At 39.0% G+C, this 19,900-nt stretch overlaps 1 protein-coding gene across 4 annotated transcripts in view; it reads right to left on the bottom strand.

Annotated features, from left to right (window-relative positions):
- Positions 1 to 19,900, bottom strand: part of DPP6 (dipeptidyl peptidase like 6) — a 490,036-nt gene that overhangs the window by 191,894 nt on the left and 278,242 nt on the right. The gene's annotated exons all lie outside the window — the stretch shown is intronic.

Below are 19,900 nucleotides of genomic sequence, written 5' to 3'. Positions count from 1 at the left end.
TAGAGGACTGGAGGGAGAGGATCAGGCTGTGTTATTCCTCCAGTGGAACATAAAGATGGAGTCATTTTCTGTGTAGATTCCCATATGGGGTAATAGCATGAAGCCCCTAGATGTATTTTAGCAGCATGCTTACGTGTAGCATGGAGGTGGTTTAATCACAGACGTGACTATTTCCGTAGAAAAGCATCTTGCTGTGTGAAGGTGGTGGAGGCAGGCTACACTTGATTAGAGCAGATGCAGTAATACGTCACGAGCGTGGGGTGTTTTGAATGGTAGCTCATTGTGCGGTGCTGAGAGTTTAGGCCGTAGGTATATTCTATGGAATACTCTGTAGATGGCCCTTTTGGTCTTGAACATGGCATAAAGCTTTCCTGGTATAGGAATATTCTTAAAACAACCTGAGGGAGAACAGCTAGAGAATTGGTGCTGAAAGAGAGAAAAGGACTTACTACCTGACAGAACAGAGAATTACACGTCTTACTCCTTTCAATCACATTAGTAAGTGGGTATATACTTGCTGCTATGCCTACTCAAAATTCACCCTGTGTGTCCAGCTGTGATTTTATGTTGCTTTACAGAACCCATGAGCTATTAAAGTCCATTTGCTCTGGGGATTTCATTACGTGAATATTTCAAAATGCATTTGTCAATGAATAGCAGAATCACTGGTCTCTTCTTGGGGGTCAATTCACACTGAATGTTTGTTGCGTTTCTACTGACAGCTGAATGACAAACTAGTGCAAGTAGACCTATATGAAGTAATAGGAAACAAACCTATTTCTATGCTAATATGTTTGAAATGCTGTGTTTCTCTGATAATATCATGTTGGAATCTATAAAATAGATATAGAAGATCTGTTCTGTTGCTGTGTTAATAAACAGAGACTCACTATTCTAATTTTGCCCTTCATTCTCTGTAACCTTTGCAGAAAAAAAAGCTCGTAAATATCATTGGTGATAAATTAGCAGAGAGAGCTAGACATATTTACATGGACATAGCCTTCATATCAGTACGCTAATTACTGCAGGCAAATTTAGTTTTCTCTTTAATCAGATTTTACAGGTAATTAGCAATTAACTAAGATTAATTACAATTCATTTTATGTTAATGACATCTTTTGGTCACAGAAAGTTTACACAGTATTTTATTTGCCAGATGTGAAAGCTAATTCTTACATAGCCATATCATGGTTATGCAAAATAAATTTTTAGTTCATCACACAGCTCTTACTTGCCCTAGAAACATCTTTTTGTACTGCAGGGCTATAGAGAGCCATGCAAGATCTCCAGAAAGCCATTCAAAACTCTCATAAACCTGCAAGAAGTTCCACCCAGACTTCAGCATTGTTCATTTGTAGTCAAAGGATTTATCAGATTGCTTAAGTTTAGTACATTCAGTGTGAGGCCATACTTCTGTTTGCATGTCATGCTTCCCTGCAGCTAGATTTATGCAGTTCTGCAGCCCTTCTTGCAATCCATCCCCCACTGCTGATGAGTCCTTTGGCTACTGATGAGCTGCATGGCACTGTGGGGATTGGATCTGCCATACTTACAGAGGAGGTCAGCAAACTAGTGGGCTTCTCCAACTGCAGCTTAACACTGCAGACCCTTCAGTCAAGGAATACCATGGCCGCAGAGAAACAAGATGTTGAGGTACACCTCCCAGGTAATCCTGGGCGCATTGCCTTGGAGCTGCCTCCAGAGTAGAATGGGGATCTCACAGAGCAACAAAGCAAGCTTGGAGATTCATGGTTGTATCTGGTTCCAAGAAAGATCACAGAAAGTAGTAATTACTTTGCAACTTTGAGAAGGCTGTAACTATTGACCAGGAACCAGAGATTTTCTTGCCTCAGTTCCTTCTTTGCTGAATCCATCATTCTGGTCTGCCTACCTCTCTCTAGTCACATATCACATAGCCTCATCAGGCCAGAGACTGACTCTAGTGATCTAGCTGACTAAGCCACATTATTATCCAAAGCTTACTCTCACATCAAATCAGCCACTCATTTCTGTTCTCTCCCAGACCACACTACAGAGATGAAGTCCCCACAGAATCATAGAATCAGCAAGGTTGGAAAATACCTCCAAGATCATCCAGTCTAACCATTCACCTACCACCAATATTTCCCTACTAAATCATGACCCTTAGTACAATACATAAACATTTCTTGAACATCTCCAGGACAGTGATCCACCACCTCTCTGGACAGCCTGTTCCAGTGCTGACTACTCTTTTGGAGAAGAAATGTTTCCTAATATTCAACTTGAACCTCTCCTGGCACAACCTGAGGCCATTCCCTCTAGTTCTATTGCTACTTATGCAGGAGAAGAGGCTGACCTCCACCTTGCCATAACCTCATTTCAGGGAGTTGTAGAAAGCAATCAAGAGACCGCTGCATCTCTCCACCCCCCCGCCCCCCAATCTTACTTCATGCCCTACTGAAACCAGAGAAGCATCAGGACTTAATTCTTAGCCTCCTAATTCCTGGAAGCAGAATATCTGAAAACAGTATTTTGGGTATACTTCACCCATTCAGAACTGGGACAAGGTGTCTTAAATAAAAGATATAACAGCAGCTGAAAGATAGATAGCATCAATAAACAGCTCCCAGGAGAGCCATGCTGCCTGTGTAAATGGGAAGGGCTTCTTGGTCAGAGAGCTCTGAGAAAGAGGAGGTCCTTCATAGAGTGTTGATGGCACAGTTTCTCCCAGGCTTGATCTCATTCAGATCCCAACACACAGTGCTTCTGTTCTGGCCTCATATCAGTTTCCTTCTGCTCAAGGAGAAAGTCTATTGCAAACATGTACCCCAGATGCAAATTGAAATGCTCACAGCCCGTCAGAGCAGGAAGGCTGCTTAGCTAGTCTTTGTTGCAGTATGGCAACTGAAAGACAAAACCCTATTTTTAATTTCTCAAGGTGAGTCACTTTAGGATGAGAAAATTTAACAATGCCCTGCGCTGATAATCTGCTTTCATCTAGTCATTTCATTTTGTAGTACTTGGCAAAGTTTCATCTTCAGCACCCTCATGAACTAAAAGCTACTGTATGGAGTTCTTGGAGGAAAAAAGTGAGAGAAGGTCCAGGGTCAGTAAGTGATTTCAACAGAGTTACACTAATAGTGATAACATTGGAAACAAGAACAGGAATTTTGACAGTTTGATTTTCATACAATTAATACTGGAAGAATAACCTCTCTGCATCTGCGTTGTGAAGGTGATCTGATCTCCTAATCAAAATAAATATAATAAAATTGATAAAATTTGGAAAAAAATGTGAGAATTCTGCCTGCACATCATTCCATCTTTGTATCTTCATAGAAACACAGAATCTTTTGAGTTAGAAGAGACTCTTAAGGGTCATCTAGCCCAACTCCCCTGCAATGAGCAGGGACATCTACAGCTAGTAGGTTCCTAATTGGAACCAGCAAGCTCTCTTGCTTATCCCTCTTTAGAGACATAAAGATGGAACATCACCATTACCATCTGGAACCAGAGCAGTTGCCCAGGTCCATGCAGAACCATGTAGCAAGGATTTGACTGTGAGGTCTGTGAATATCCCACAAGCTAGGGGTCTCCCAAGGCTAGGTCAGACATGGTAAGCTGGTGTGATGAAGCACTACACAGTTCTGTGATCATCTTGGAATAACATTCTTCTCACATTTAAGCGTGCGTAGAGAAGCGACTTTTCCCTTCCAGCACTCCTGCGCTCTACACTACTCTTTTAATAAATATCTTCTTAGTATTAGGAGGGTACTTTTTTTCCTGTGCCTTTATCACACAACACAGTGATCCATGCAATAGTATAGGGGTGAATCAGGCAGAGTAAAAAGTAAACCTACCATCTCCACTCAAGAAAGCTGAGCTGTTGAGGCCAATATAGAAGGTCCCATTGCCATTATTTCCGCATGATTTCCCCTTGAGGACATAGACAGACCTGACATAATGTTTTTAATGGTCCCAATTATTCGGTCCCTTGAATCCTACTCTGCAGGCCCTATTTCAATGTTCCTGCTGCTGCTGAGGAGCAATTATGCTATCACAGCGTGGTTTCAAAGGAACTTTTTTTCACTGAATTTGCTGCAAGTGAGAAACTAAAGTAACAAGACTGGAAAAATGAAGTTGGGGCCTGTGATCAAATCAGTATGTTTGCACAGCATCTTGCACCAGCCCTGCCCAGGGGCCTTTGAACACTACAGCACCATTAATATCAATGTTCCCTACAGACAGCAAGTTCATTAAATTCACTCAGGAAGTGAAGTAAGTTCAGTAGACAATGGAAAGACCAATTAAATGAGACCGTATACATCATTCATGGAGGCTTCTGCCAGAACTCAATAGAACGGTCTTGCTTCAACAAGCTAGGCAAATCATTTATCAAAAGGAAATTAAAAAAGAGACAACTTTCAGCACTTACATATAACCACATATTTTAAAGTATCGTTGCAAGTTATGTGTACTTCAAATGCTGAGGATACAGAACCAACTTTACATCAAACAACTAATTTATATATACTACAGAATCTCTAAAATCAGCAAGAATTCCTATAAGCAAATTTAATCTTTCTTCACAGAAGACTTTTCCCTTTCACTATTCCTCCTGTATGGCAAACAGGTATACAGATTGTAAGGTAAATAGGTACAGAACCAGAGAGATTATCGCGTTTACAAAGGAGTAATGAAATAAAGAGCTTACCCGTGTCCAGGGCTCACAGAAGGACTCCAAGGAGAGTGATTTCCAGATAGAGAACCTTCCTCCTTGGGAGTCAGCCCTTAAATGGGGTCTAGAAAGGGTGGAGCAAGGCTCCACCCCTTTGGGTCACTCAGGTGAAATTGCGTTCACCTGTGCCCCTGCAGCTGACTCAGCGCTCACCTCAGGTGGTCAATCAGAGGTTCAGGCTGTGATTCAACAGTTCCCATACATCTCCTTAACTACTTCTTGGTAAATTCTTTATTCTCTAAGATGTTTCAGTTTGTATTTCTCTAAATAGCATGTTGCAGCATACCAAGTCTGGCTCTTATCTGTTCTGCAGGCTTCTTATCTTCCATACAGTCCAGATTGTAAATACATGCCATAGCCACATTCCATTTTCTTTCACTGACTTAAATTGTGCCCTTATGATGCAATATTCAAATTTGTTCCCAGTATCTCCTTTCGACAGAAATGTCTTCAAGAGCAGTCAAAATAATTTGGCTATTTCTCTTCAATTCTGACTCACCTGCCTCTGATCTGAATCACCATATAACACTGCATTAAGCTCTATACTTAGAATATGATTTAAATATAGGAGGATTTGAAATACTTTTCATCAACCAACTCATGTCACATATCAATATGAGGAATGAATCAGGAGTCTGCAAATACATAGCTATCTGTAAGCAGAAGCAAAATCCTGATCCTGCCTGTAAATTAGATGAGTAGAAAAGTGAGTTAGCTATGTGCAGTAACTCTAAGAACCTAATTCTGAATTACATTTTGGAAGATTTTGAGGATTCTCTTCTTCTACATGAATGTAATGGAGGTATGACTTAAAAATCATAGAATCATTAAGGTTGGAAAAGACCATATAGCCCAATCATCAACCCATCACCACCATAGCACTAAAAAGACTTATTAGACAGTAACTTGGATCATTGGCCATGGTGTTCAGCAGGCTTCTGAGCCTTAATGCCAATGCTGATCCATATCTCACCAGCAGACAGTTCACAAAACAGAAACAAAGAAGTAACACAGATTTCCACACAGGCACACAAGAATGTGCACACATACACTCACAGAGAAAAACATCACCAAGATTCAAAGTTGAGCCCAATTTATTTTTTTCCTATGCAATCCTGCATAAGATTTGGGATTTTGCTTTTTAAGAATGCATTATTCTTAAGTGAGAAAGCGTGAAGACGATGTATGGAAATAGCCAGAATGTTTACCGAAGTGGATGCTCACATTTATTCACCTGTATTAAAATCATTTACAAGAACACATCAAGTGCTTGACTCCTTATATTTTTGTGAGTTTTCAATGCATTAAGAAGCAGCTAAAAATCCCTGCGGTGCTTTATAAAGGCTACTATTCTGTGCAGGTAACTGCTTTAGCTGCTGTTTTCACGTAGTATAATCCTTAATGAAGACAGAACTGTCCATGGCGTAACTTTTCTCTTATGATGTAGTTCACGTTATAAACTTTCTTGATTCAGCATTTGGAAGTAGTGCCAGTCCAACTTTCTGCAATCATTAATGAAAATATCAGGCTGGAATTTCCTTCCTCAGCAACAATGCACAGCAGGACACTCTATGCAGCATGACTGAAAGTGATTAATAAGATTTCCTTGAAATAGGACACTGACAAAATTCTGTCAGTACTTTCAAACTCCAGTCAAGTAAAATCAAACTGCACAAAGCAACAAAGCGAACCTTAGGTTCTATATTGAGGATCAGAGCGATGCTCTCGCTGAGCAGGTACCCTACTTCCAGGTGTCACTAACACTTTTAACCTCAGAGAGATGCATATGTGCCCCAGAGACAACCACCAGAAACACAGAACAAGTGGAACTCTTTGATAGAAGAACATTTCAGAATAAAGAGCTATCCCTTAGAGAGCAGACAGGATTCAGTAAGAAATCCTGGTCCTGCATGCACTGGTTTAAATCTCTTAAATTGAATTAATACTTCAAATAATTTAGTAAGATCATTTACTTCAACAAAAGTAGATACTGTAGGCTCATCAAAGGAGTATTTCACTACATTTAGATTCTTAGGCCATCTAAATCATTTTGGTTCTGATTTCATAATGAAAGGTAAGGTCTAATCTCAGGTCAGAGATGTGTCCTTATTAATCTGCCTCCTGCAAAGGGAGCCTATGTGTATTTATCTTAGCATATTAAGGTGAACAGTACTGTCATATAAGGTTATCAGGTGTGCTCTTGTTTGCTGTCAGTAAACTGGGATGAAATTTGATCCTTCTTAATGCTGATTTGCTTGATCAAGAGGTAATTCAGCAACTGGCAGTGACAAATGAAAACGGATTTAGTGAGAGACAGCTTTGGATAATCACAGTTCTTTTGCAGAAGAATAAAACAACAGCAGTTACAACTGAGAGCACCACAAACAAGGAAGAAAAAAGGACTCATATAATATGTGCTGGAGGGAAAGAAACAGCAACAGAGATGCACAATATCATCCTCACTTACACCTAAGCACAGCCCCTTGCCTGGGGCCAACACTTCAGCAACAGAAACCCACAGCACCACTTCAGGATCTTCTCTCTTCAATTGAAGAACATCTTACAAAAGGCCCTCACACCCGGACAGAACCGTTCAACAAGAAATAAAGGAGCGGAAGAATATTTAAAATAGATGTCTCAACTGTATAAAAGATATAGCAAAGTCCTGAGAACAAGTTTAAATAGCATTAACAAAACCCTCTATGCAGAAAAAAACAACCCTGTGTATAATAGGTAGGCAGTAGGGAATTATATCTAATATTTCTATAATGCTGCATGTAAGGCATATACGTGTTTGTATATTGGTGCCTCAGACACTCACAAGCTTGGCTCTTCACTGAGACCTTTTAATTTTTCCCTTTACACTTTATTTATGCTTCCTTCTGAAAATCAAAGGCTTAAAATGTTCGCTTCCGTTTCTGTTACTCTTTCTCATCTTCTGCTTGATGCTTCAGTTGCATGGCAGCCATGATAAATAGACAGCCCATGAAAATACTGTGCACTGTATCGTGACATGTATTATTATGTCTTTAAATATCTAATTACAATTTTCAGTAAAGGAAGGCTTGGGGATAGCATCAATAGCCTGGACCCACTGCAGCTGCAATAAAGGGATGCAAAGTAGACTTCCTGCAGCCCACCAGAAAGATACGAAAACCTGGAATTCCTGGTGTTTTAAACATTAAAATAATGAAGAAAATGCAAATATTGATGTACCTATGCAGAAAATAAATGGTCTTTTGCACTGAGTTTATGTGACCATTTAAAATATGGTTTGCCTTTCCTGCAGTAGAATATTTCCTTTGGGTTGCAGACAACAGGGAAATCTCATATGTAAGAATGCAGACCCTGCTATCCCAAAAGGGATGTGGGATTTTAAAGCTTTGCTGCTGAGAATTTTATGGTTCTCTCTTCAGCACTTCATACATAAAGGAGAGTCACAGAAAACATTTTTAATGGGTACTTATAGCACTGACAGAGCAATACCGAGCTGAATGTTACAGTCTGATCTGTCATTATTACCTGAGTAATTCTTAATTAAAATATACCTCTTCTAAATTTAATGGATCCACATGCACAAGTCAGGTGTGCAGGATTTGTCCATAAATATCACACAACCAGTAGTATGAAGGTTCAAGGAAGTTGTAACTGCAATAACAACTTATACTTTATTCATTACAGATACATAATTAATATGTTTATGCAACTAGAAATGGAAAGAAGTCCAAAAGATATGGGTGAAAAGGAGGGCAGAGAGGAGCTTTATGCTTACTAAATGCATTGGTCTACAACTTAAATCATGTATATTTTTAACAAATCTTGAAAAATTAATCTTCCTGATGACACTGAAGTAGCTGGGAGTTCTTTAACTGCGTTTGGCAGAAATCAGAAGTATTGCCATGCATACAGAGAACACGTATCCTCACTCTGCCAAGCTTGAGGGTAGCAATTCATTCTGATAACAATATTTATTGTTGAAGAAAATTATGTTTTTAATTGGAATTATTCTACACCTGGTATTAGCCTTTGTTTTGCTTGTACTTATCAGTAGCTTCTTGCCCCTCTTTTCCCTCAGTACCTCCTGCTTCCACCATCTCTTCCACCTGTTCATGTTGTCTTTCAGACAATGGCCCTTTGGGAGCTGGGACTGTGGTTTACTATTACTTTTATTCATACAGAGCACAATACAGCTCAAATTGTTTCTGGCCTTTGGGTAGTATCTCACTGTTTTCTTACTGCATATTAATAAGCACATCTGTGTAGGATGAGAGCATCCTGGGTGCACTACAGAAGTCAACAGAAACACAGATCCTCCCCTGTACGACATATGACTTTGAATTACACTTTGGCAGCCACATTTTTGTGGCTATATAGATACATGGGTACACACGAAACACAGAGGAGGATCAGTGCCATTTGCAATAGTCTTTGCTGAGAGGCACATTTCCACCATGCAGAGTCACTCTGAAGACCATTCAGTGCTGCAGGAGCACAAACTCCCAGCCTGGCTGCAGCCAGCTACACGAAAACGGTCTGGGGCCATGAACTCTCCTGATGAGAGATTATCGACTTGCTGACTGTGGGCTTCAGGGAAGTCCTGAATCTCTAGAAGCAAAGAAAATGGCACACTGACTTCTGCATACTCATTTGAAGGTCAAAGTCACCCTCTTTTTGGCAGTAAAACTTGGCCGCAAGTTGTAACTTTGTCCTGTGGGTGACAGAAGCAATGCTGATATCTCAACAAAACTAGGTATTAAGAGAAACAAAAATCTGTAATTGACTTAAAAAAAAATTCAATGAAGCATGAAGTATTCATGTGCCTATGATAAAAATAAAAGTAAAAAGTAAGAAACCTAACAACAAGCCCTGAAAAAAATCTGTTATGAGAATGTGAGGTAGTGAGCAGACTGATAAGGAAGAAACAAACAAAATTACGTGAATTAGAGAAAGTTAAATGTTACCCTTGAAAAGCTCAAGTGGCTATTATCTGTTTGGGGATTCTTGATTTATCAGGCTCTAAAGCTGTTTCCCTATTCAGACCTTCACTGGAATGAAAGCCATTACTTAAGTTAATACATTACCAAACAGACAAAACCACACATACACGCAATTCCAGTTGGAAGGCACTACTCTGTCTGGCGCCCTTCAAGCAAATTGTGTTCTTTCAGGCTGAGATTTACAAAGCTGTTGAGCTCTTACTGCATGAGTCTTCTTGCTGATGTATCTGAGACAGAAAATCTTTCAGCTTCACGCTCCATTTGTGCCAACAGATGCTATTCTCTGGGGAATTACTACAGGCACCCAAGACTGAGAGCCTACTTCCCAAGCTGCAGTATTCCTGTCACTAAGCACAATGAATTCTGAAGTTCTTTGGTTGTGGGACAAGTAATAAAATTCTACAGGAATATGGACGACTACAGCCAAACAGAACAACTTCAACAACATTTTGCTTAGGACTTCAAACTTCATCTCCTAGACACGTCTTACACATTAATGTTAGTTACATTTTGTGATGTAAGATAATTAAAATTATTTTTTAGTGCATAATTCTTAATGGCCAGCAAGGTCAGGGAGGTGACTGCTATCCTCTCTGCACTTGTGAGGCCCCATCTGGAGAACTGCATCCAGGCCTGTGGCCTCCAGTGCAAGAAGGCTGTGGAGCTGTTGGAGCAGGTCCAGAGGAGGGCCACAAAGATGCTGGAGCACCTTTTCTATGAAGACTGACTGAGAGCTGAGCTTGTTCAACCTGGAGAAGAGAGGGCTCTGGGAAGACCTCACTGTAGCCTTCCAGTACTTGAATAGAGCTTATAAGCAGGAGGGGGACTGACTTTTTACACTATTTTATAGTGATAAGACAAGGGGGAATGGTTTTAATGAAAAAGAAGGGAGATTCAGGTTAGATGTTAGGAAGATTTTTATTTATTTTTTACTCAGAGGGTGGTGAGGCACTGGCACAGGCTGCCCAGAAAGCTGTGGATGTCCCATCCCTGGAGGTGCTCAAGGCCAGGTTGGATGGGGCCCTGAGCATCCTGATATAATGGTTGGCAACCCCCCAGCAGAGAGGGCTGGGTGATCTTTAAGGTGCCTTCCACCTTAAGTAATTCTATGATTCTGTGAATTTCTGTTTCTCAATATCTACCTATGTAGAATTCATTGATTCTAGTAGATCTGAAAGCTATCACTGCTGAAAAGGGAGCATCATAGCTCTTCCAGTGCACTCAAAATCATCAGGAAGCTTTCAGCTGTGGTCTGGACAGAGTCACAGCTTAAGTAAGAAAAGTGGAAAGGAAAAGGAAGCAACCCAGTGAGTCGCTCAGCCAGCTGGCAGGCCAACTATGCAACACAACTGCCAAGTTCATTCTGTCTTTTCTCTAAGAGGAAGAATTAATTTGAACTTTTTTTTTTCCCCTATGTATCCACTTATTTTCATATTTGGACTCGGTACTTTTGAATTCACTGCCCAGTCTGTCACACTTTTATGAAATCTGTTACCGGACTCCACAGTTACTGGCAGAGGTGAGCAGAAAGGTGAAGACATGGACAAAAAGTATGACTGGACAGATCCTGTCAAATCAAGTCTAGGAGTATTTTTTCAATTCACTTAGCAGCTGTTGGTACAAATATGAAAAGACTTTGTCCTACATACAAAATGTATGTACCTTACAAAATGTATAGTTTTAAGCATGAGCTAATCTTGCAAATAGCTTTCTTCTGATGTTAGTCATATTCCAATCTGTCAATCTGAATGAGTCTGGAATATATTTTCTCACTCTCACTGTACTATTTTTTTTTTTTTTCATTTTCTGTTGCATTCCTGAACTAAAAATAGTTCTGAAATTTTGGTCTTTCAAATCAGAGTAACATCATTTTCATGATACTGCCTAGTTCCATGTGAGCAACTGAGACATTTCTCCTACATAAGTTACAGTAAGGAGGCTTTTTTTTTTTTTTTTTTTTGCAGTTATCACAATACTTTGCTGAACCATACAAAATAATTCCTCCTATCATCCTTACAAAATGTAAAACAATTCTTCTTTCCAGGGGACTGCATAAAATAGCTCATGGCTTTCATTAGCTCATAATCATTTAGCCTATTTGGCCTGTGCTGTCTTGAACTAATACATCTCAGATCATACGTGTGATGTTTTGCTCATGACAAATATAGAGGACAAAATCACTCTGTGTACCAGAAACTTGAACACAGAAAGAAAACCTACTAGTAATTATTTCAGGTTGATAAAACACTTTCTGGAAATATCAAGCAGCTTTTTTTTCCATTTCTATGAAAATTGCAATTGTGTCTGTACATATTTTGCCAAGAAGCTCATCTTTAAATTTTAAGTCATTCATAAACATATGTAATTATTACCTGGGATGACATACACAGAACTTGATACAAAATAGTATAGTTCAGAGACACAGAAGAGAAGACAGGAAAGACAAGTTATATAAAATCTTTAAAAGATTGTTAGCTCAAACAGCATGCTAAGAAACTAAACATTGCTGAAGTATTGTGATCTGCATGACTGCATGGAAGGCAAATAACATCAGATATTAGAAAGCACTGAAAGACACTTGAAAGAAATGAAAGGGATAACAGTAGGATTCTTGTTCCCAAATCAGAGATGTCACAGATTATTTTAAATGTCAAAGAATATCCTGCTTGCTTCTCTCTGGCAGTCCAGAAACACGCAGGTCTTAACTCCTCTGTACATGTCAGCTGTCAACCCTCTGCAAGCATACTGGACAATGAAATGCACGAAAATGGCTCTAGGTAATTAGGTTTAAATAATTAAATGTCATTCGTAATGCTGGGGAAAAAATCACGTCTGAAATTTGGAAGGACAATGAATAACTTCAGGTAATGACTGCTTTGGAGCAATGTCATTTTGGCCTAACTTCAAGCTTTGTCTTAAGGTCAAAGTTTAAACATGTCTGACTTAAGTGTTAGCTTTGAATGGAACCAAGTTACAGCTCTCAGAAATAAGGAAGAATTTATAGAATTATTACTTATCAGAGCTATTCAATCTCCAGTCTAGTTCCTACTACAACAATCTTACAAAAGTTTCTATTTATCTGTGTCTGTAGGCCCTGCCTTCTACTTACATACCTAGAAAAATACAGATTTGATTTTTCTGCAATTTAAATATACTGTAGATCCATTAAACAGATCATATAATTTGATAAGGACTACAATGACTAATGACAGCCTTGCTTATGAACCATCAGTAAAACTTCTCAATGTTATGCCTGGTCTGGTACAGTATGGATGTTAAGAAGAATGTAAGTTTTTAATGCATAGGGTATTTTCAGGTTCATCGTCCAAAGTGGCCGAAATGAGTAATGACTGTTTCTTACCATTTGAAATAGATCCTATTGATCATCAGAAATACAACATTTCTTTCAATACCGTATGCCCAACTCACTGCAAGACTATTCTATAGGAGCTTCCAACTTCCTATTGTTAATTCAAGCAAATTCACGCTTGTGCAACGACTTCTCTTGCACAACAGTGTTCAGCCAAACATGGCTCTTGGGTGAACCTAGGTAGGTATTTTTTTGTTTACAGGTTTCATACTAAAGAACAGATATTTTCTAATACCAATACTAAAGCCAAACAAGCAGAAAGAGCTCCTTGAAATGATCCGAACTATTCATACACACACCAAAAAAACTACAAAATGTCATTATAATAAAAGATAGTCATCAAGCATAGCCAGAAGTCTGATTACCAGAAGGCATCAGTCATGTCTTTGATGTACCTAAGCTAAAAATGGGAGGCTGAGAAGCATTTCCTTAGAAGTACATAGGGAGAGACTCATAATGGTTGCAGAAGAGAAATCTGCTTCCAAGGCACTCATTCCTGTACATTTGCCATCAGGGAGATATATACAATAACTGCAGACATACAGTTTGCAGAAATCAAGAGTTTATCTCCTTTTTGTCAGGAGTAGATATTGCCCCTGTGGACACAGAGAGAACGTCTCCTAATTTACTCTGAGATAAGTGTGTTTGAGGAGGACAACACATGAAAGCAATGTAGCTACAAGAGGGCCAGACAGTAGTATATGTAGTAGCAGAAGATGTGTAATTTGAGACTTATGAAACAGCTGCTAGAATTCAGGCATACTTCAAGCAAAATGAGCCCAGAATTTCTTGCCAACAGGCATTTGTAAGTTGATTGCAAGCATTTTCCCAGACTGATAGGGCTGGCATTCTGTACTCAAGAGTCAAGCAAGGAGGGATGAAAGCAAGGAGGAATGTTCATCCGAACTGTACTGAACGAAGGTTCACAGACATCTTGATTTTAACTAGCTCTGCACCCATGAATTCCAGAATCCTCCCTCTTCATTTATTTTCACAATATTTCTTAGACGTCACCTCTTTCTGGACAATTTGGACAGCAAATGAAAAACAATCTGGCCTATGGCTATATTCTGAAAAAAAAAAATAAGTTATCTAGAGAGGATTGCTAAGGAATAGAATATTGCTGAAATATCATTGATCTGTGGAGTTCACTGAAGATAAACAACACAAGTTTTTAGCAAGTATTGTAAGTTCCTGGGAAAAGAAAATGAGTCGCAGAAGAAATCATTATAACTAAAAAGATAGGAGTGTTTCTCATAGTAGAGGTTAGCAACAAACACCACTTACTTTGTATTTATGTTCTGAATAATTCTAGCATTTCAGAAGCCAAGTATGCAGTCACTAGTTATACTATATAACTTTCCTATTACTAAATAGTAAACTTTGTTCCCGGAATTACAAACATATTTTGTTTGTTTTGATTTTACATGGTTTGGTCTTAAGCGTTACCTGCTATGATTAGGAGAATGTTGCAACTGGAGCATTTATACTGATAGTTATAGCTACATATATCATAGAATCACCAAGGTTAAAAAAAGACTGACAAGATCATCCAGTCCAACCATCCACCTATCATCAATAGTTCTCTTATTGTGCTCTCTTTAACAAAGTAGTCCCAACAATGGAGCCATGTTCAATTTATTATGGGCTAGATAACATCTGTTCACTTGCACAAGGAACAGCGGGCCACGCACATGAACAGGTAATCCACCAGGAGGTGGAGGGTCTAGTTGGTCTAGTGGCTAGAGGGTCTAGTGGACCAATCTGCAAAAACAAACCTGGATGCTTCCTACTGTTGCCACAAGCTTTTTCTTCCAGGAGCTGTGCTACCACAGTCATGATAGATGCTGTTTCTATTCAGCTGGGAATAGGTTCTCCACCCAGCCCTAGAGAAACAGCTGAAGCCTCAGAGGAAATTGAATATGCAAATACATTAGCCATTAACTTCAGTATTAAATGGAGCTTTGTAGTGCACACCATAATTCAATTTCTGGTGAAATCTCATTTTCATGTGTTTCCTTTACCTTATAGAAATATACCGGGATGATATTCCAATTCAGCTGATTTAGCAGGTATAAGTGGTTGATTCATTATCATTTTTTTCTATAGAAGAACAAACAGCAATCTCACAGATACCACAAAAACCACAGGTGTGTGGCAGCACACGGGATTTGGTCACACTCTTTCAGCAATAGAAAACCTACTCCTTGTACGAATAAACTTTGAAGCATGCTACATAAAGAAGTGAGCTTTCAAGCTATGAAACCACAGATGAGTCAAATTCTGGAAGTCTCTCTCACAGATGGGCTTACAGGATTGCACTTCATGTGAAAGCCCCGATACACTTAAGAACACATTTAGAGCAAAGTATTAGTGATTTAGTGGCACATTCTTGTTATGAATTCGTCTTAGGAATAACAAGGATTCATTCTCATACACATCTAGAGTTTAAAATCTTATAGGGATTCCTACCATCTCGTTAGTGTTTTGAGATTTTTTTTTCCAATACTAACCACAATAAAAAACTGAAACAATGCAGAAATGCAATTCAAAACAAATTTTAAGAAGAGAGTTCAGTACTTACACAGCACAAGGAGATGCAATACTAAGAGAGGAGGAATAATAAAATCACTATGTTCAAATTCCCCTCTGCATTGTGCTGCCAGAACCACTGCAGGCAATAAGCAATGCGGGCTCTCTTTCATGCCACTGTTCTGTTGGCCTTGTTGAGCTGTGTGTTGAACTTTGCTTCTGAATGCAAAAAAATAGGAGAAAAGATTCTCTTTGTATGTGTATGTTCTTCCCCTTACAGAATCCCATTCAGAAGATACTGTTTTTCAAAAGTCACATACTTTTTAGATGAATGCATCATCCATTTTAGGCTTTGATCCTAGATACTGTTATGTGCTCCATATATAACCACGCATGTTGGGATCCTTAACTAATCCTAGAGAGAAGGTCACTTTTCTATTGTCTTCCTATTTCTTTCCACATTACTGTTTATGCACAGTCTCTTGCTTTGCACTTACATTTTCCCCCCCAATGTAAGTGCAATCTCCTGCTAGCCAGATTTTGCCTTCTCTGCATGTAAAACAAAAATAGGAAACCTCCTTTTACCATCTTCCAATTTAAACTGCTAGATCTTCGTGGCAGTGTCTGATAAGACACAATAAGGTTGTGAACTCTGATGCTTACAGTAGTATAAATAACACCAAATATTCACTCTGTGTAATTTAAATGCCGTTCAGTGCATGTCAGAGAGATACCTTTGGAGGTTGCCTCAAGGTTTTTGATGTTCAGAATCAGGTCAATGAAATTCTGCATTCAAGGTTAATAAGAAAAGTTTTGCATACTCATGTTATGCACTACCAAAAAACAATAAACACTGCCAAGTCCTAATTTTAGCATATCACATACAAGGCTGCTCTTAATAAAGCTAACAGCCCGTAGGTATGACAAGAACTTCACAGAGTTCAAGCATTAAGTACTGCATTTTTCCAAGTCTATTTCCTCAGACAATTTGCAACACAGTTTGTGACTTGAAAAGCACTCAGCACTGGCCTAACTCTGCTCCCACTGAGGTCATCCACACAGCCCTGTCATCTCTGCCAGCAACGCAGGCGGGATAGAACCAAATGCTTTTCAAAATCTCACTCTTATTCAACAATAACAGACAAAATCTGCCTTGAAGGATGGTTAAAGTTCACATGCAAGCATTAGACTGAGAAATGTCAGATTTAAGCCTCGACATCCACAAGCTATAATTCAGTCCCTTGTGCATATGCGTCGTGCTAGAGTCTAATTACACACCCTACATGCTTTCAGCTGCCTCGCTCACTGCACTAAGTGGCTGGTGCTCACACATAATGAGGCTTCTTCAATATTTCACTTGATCCTCACCACTGTGTGCATGGCCTTATTGGCAGCACACAATCCCAACCTGCTTTGAAGGCAGTTGTCAGTTTTCTCATAGCAGTTCCTATAGAACTCATCAATACAACACACGAGTGCTTCAAATACTCATCACTTCCTTTCCATAGCACTTCTGCATGGTGAAGAGGATATTATCCCATTGCACAGACGGGGAGCCAAGTCAATGTTCAAGGTCAAATGTTTTGCTAATTTAGGGTTTCCAATTTCAGATGCCTAAGATCAGATAGTTTTCAGACTAATTATCATAAGTTCACAGTGTTAAAGCATAGCTCCTATCAAGTTCAGTCACAGCTAGAAACATTAGCACTACTGAAATTCACAAAAGAGAAAAAAATCAGCTTCAGAATTCTACTGAGCCACTGAACATGGGGGAAAAAAAGACATAAATAAGAACTAGTGGACCTACGAAAAAAAAAAATTGGCTAAGCATTCCAGCATCCATAGAAACACACAAGGGAGTTAGGGACCCAATGACAGCATTTTAACCTCTTCTGCCAGCAGACCATCTTTCTCTTTCAGAGAAGGTATCTTCTGATACCTTGAACAACTGGAGCCCTAGATAGTAAACTCACTAGTATTACAATCAAAAATCACACTTACTCATAGTTCACCCATCATTATAAATAAATAAACAAATAACCTGCAATACCAAAGACTGCTTTACTGAAAACTTCTACATTAGACAGTTGGGCTATTTTTTTCAAGTCTCCTATTATTTAATTGACGTATTACTTGGTTGTTTCTTTGGATGGGAAAGGTATAATCTGTGTGGATCTGTACGTACATTTACATGTGCAAAGTTGTATGTATTGCTTGATAATACAAAGATCTAATGAAAAAAGAAGGAATATTTTGGGCACTGTTCCATATTGTGAACCTTTACAAAGATAACCAAGAATACACGAGTGTAGGTAACACAAATCCATTTAGAATTGAATTGTAAAGCCAATGAAAAAGAGTCATTTGGAATCATTAGAGATGAAGCACTACCTTACTAAGTTGGAAAGTATTTATTGAAGGTACATTTTATTGCAGTCAACCAAGCATCATACACTTCTAGAGCCACAAGGAATAAGAAAGCCCACCTGAAGCATTGCAGGATAGAAACTGTCTTTAGTTTCAGATGCAGAATTGCCAGAAAGAACTCAAGGAAACAGAGGACGGTGATTATTTTTTTTTTAGAACTGATTTTTCCTTTTACCTTTTTTCTTTTTGACACAAATCAGTACGTCATGAAATTCTTCTTGCTTCAGGAACAAATAAACACATCAAATTTTAAACCACCTGCAGTGGAAGTGAACTGTTCTTTACTCTAGAGATGAGATATTTTCCAAGAACACTGTACGGGTCTGCTTTTTCTTTCCAAGTCAGTTATTCCTTTGACCATCAGGAGTTCAGTGGAAGTTGGAAAATAATGGCTCTCAAAGAGGAGAGACACTGCCCAGCATCTCTCTGGATGTACCTTAGCCTTAAGGTAGTTATTTCTTGCTCTCAGGTTCACAGCTTAATGAATGCCAACATACAGAAGGATTCATTTGATGATTTCCATGGTTCCATTCACAACTATTGGAATGTGTTTTAGGAGCACTTTCTTTAAATGGTTATCAAACCTCTGGGCCTTTGGAGACCCAGTGTCATCTGATCTTATTCAAAAGAGCAGAAACACGAGCAACTGAATGAATGAATAAAACACTGGTAACAGTTTAAAAATGACATAGCAATGTAGGACGTACCTACTCCTTGTAACAAACTGCCTGGAGCCAGGCTGACCCTGACAGTAATCCCAACAGCAGAGAACAACACTGCATTGTGTGCTCTTGGAGGTTGAAACACAAGAGTGATTAAGCCCTGAGCAAGTCATTTCATGCTCTTATTAAGCTCCCCTTTCTGCCAAGTGTGGGAAATACAGTTTACCTACATCACTGAGATATCAGGAGGAATATTTCAAAAAGCAGTTTGAAGACATAAAGCACAAAGAAAACACAAAGTATTATTTTGTGACTATTTATGAGATGAAAGAAATAGCAGCATGCGTCTCTCTGTAAGGAAGCTTTGTTTAAACAGTATAAGCCTATAATTATTTTTTCTGTACATTTAGTTGTATTAATAAATATTTTAGAACATATTCTGTCCTGAGGGCTTGCAGTACCTGTCACATTCAAATTAAAACATAAAAACACAAATACTGTATGATTAAAATGGTAATTTAGTTCCATTTTTATATCGTGGTTCCAAAAAAAAAAAAAAAAAAAAAAGGAAAAGAAAAAAGAAACACAACAGGATTGCATGGTTCTCTAAAGCCTGAGCAACTGCAGCCTTTGCATTCTTAATACTGACCAGCAGACCTCCCTTGGATTCCTGAAATTAAACGCCATCACTGGACTACACGGCATTTCAAATGTGTTTCTTTCTATTTTGCTACCTTTTTCAGCTGCTTTTGGAATAAAAGAGAGGAAAAATAAATGGCTAGCAAGTGCAGAAAGCGTTTAAGAAGCACTCTTTTTAATACACAAGAAAAGCGATTCTTCAAAGCCCATGCATAAGCACCTCTATAATTGGATGGATTTTCAAGAGTACCGAGCTTTGAGCATGCAGCAGTTCCCAGTGAAACCAGCAACAGCTCTTGGATGCTCAACAATTTATCACGACTCAACAGTTTCCCCTCAGGGCGTTATTTACAACTGTGTGGTAAACAGAAAGCTACAACATTTGAGACTGTCATTTTTGGCTGGACTTGTACACCGATGTCTATTAGGCTCCCCTGAAACGTCCAAGTATTTCCACATGTTCCCCCCCCCGCCCCTGGATTTCACAAGAAACAGGCCTAGCTTAAATGACCACTGCACACTTTGGACTCAAATGTCAGGACTGTACTGTGCT

This window comes from Gallus gallus, chromosome 2 (assembly GCF_016699485.2).
Source record: "Gallus gallus isolate bGalGal1 chromosome 2, bGalGal1.mat.broiler.GRCg7b, whole genome shotgun sequence".
Lineage (NCBI taxonomy): Eukaryota > Metazoa > Chordata > Aves > Galliformes > Phasianidae > Gallus > Gallus gallus.
The sequence above is the reverse complement of the archived record's forward strand: the minus strand, read 5'-3'. Positions and strand labels throughout refer to the sequence as shown.